The 810-nt window shown below is 37.4% G+C and overlaps 1 pseudogene; it reads right to left on the bottom strand.

Moving 5' to 3' along the window:
- Positions 1–310: 310 nt before the first annotated feature.
- Positions 311–532, bottom strand: LOC121165505 (annotated as a pseudogene).
- Positions 533–810: the final 278 nt, after the last annotated feature.

An 810-nucleotide genomic window follows, 5' to 3' on the forward strand; every position in this document is an offset into this window, starting at 1 on the left:
TGGCAGGGACCTGAGCACCTAGAACGTCTGTTAATTTTTCAGGCACATTTTCAGGAACCTGGATAAAAAGTGGAGCAGCCAGAACCCAAATTGATAAAATGCATCTATCTCAAAACAATGGCATATATTTTAGTATCTGTAATAGTATATGTTACTTATTTAATAAGGTCCACAAGATACACTATGGAAAATAACAATTTCTCATTTAATTTTTAAAAAAGGACTGAAATAGATGGTCCCATTGTATCATGAAAGACCCACATATAATAGTATCTCTTGAAATACTGCTTCAGATCCTTTGTTCTTGGGCATGACATCTCCTTTCCAAGAAGGGTGTTGCAAATCCTTGAAAAGTTTTCTCACATCAATATCCCATAAAGAATTAAAATAATATTTAGAGAAAAGCCTATTTTTTCCACTGTCCAGAATTAGGTCGTCTGGTTCCTCAAATATAAGCAATATTAGAGAGTACGAGTTTGTCGTAGTTGCTCACATTCTACACTTGATCTTAGCCAAAAGGTCGAGAAGCGATTCACATTCTATATCAGAGCTTGTAGGCTAAAATTGAGACTCTGCTCCCAACTGCAGCTCCCTGCCAATATGCTCCTTGAGAGGCAGCACATAATAGTCTGAATAGTTAGGTATCTGCCACTCATGTGGGAGACTCTTGAGATCCTGGCTCTCAGCTTTGGCCTGTTCCAAATGCAGCTATTATTATTTGGGAAGTGAATCAGCAAATGGAAGATTTCTGTTCATATTTCTCTATATTTCTTCCTTTAAAATAAATATTTAAGGGCCCGGCGTGGTGGT

This window comes from Ochotona curzoniae, unplaced genomic scaffold (genome assembly GCF_017591425.1).
Source record: "Ochotona curzoniae isolate NIBS_2020 unplaced genomic scaffold, NIBS_Ocur_1.0 contig_883, whole genome shotgun sequence".
Lineage (NCBI taxonomy): Eukaryota > Metazoa > Chordata > Mammalia > Lagomorpha > Ochotonidae > Ochotona > Ochotona curzoniae.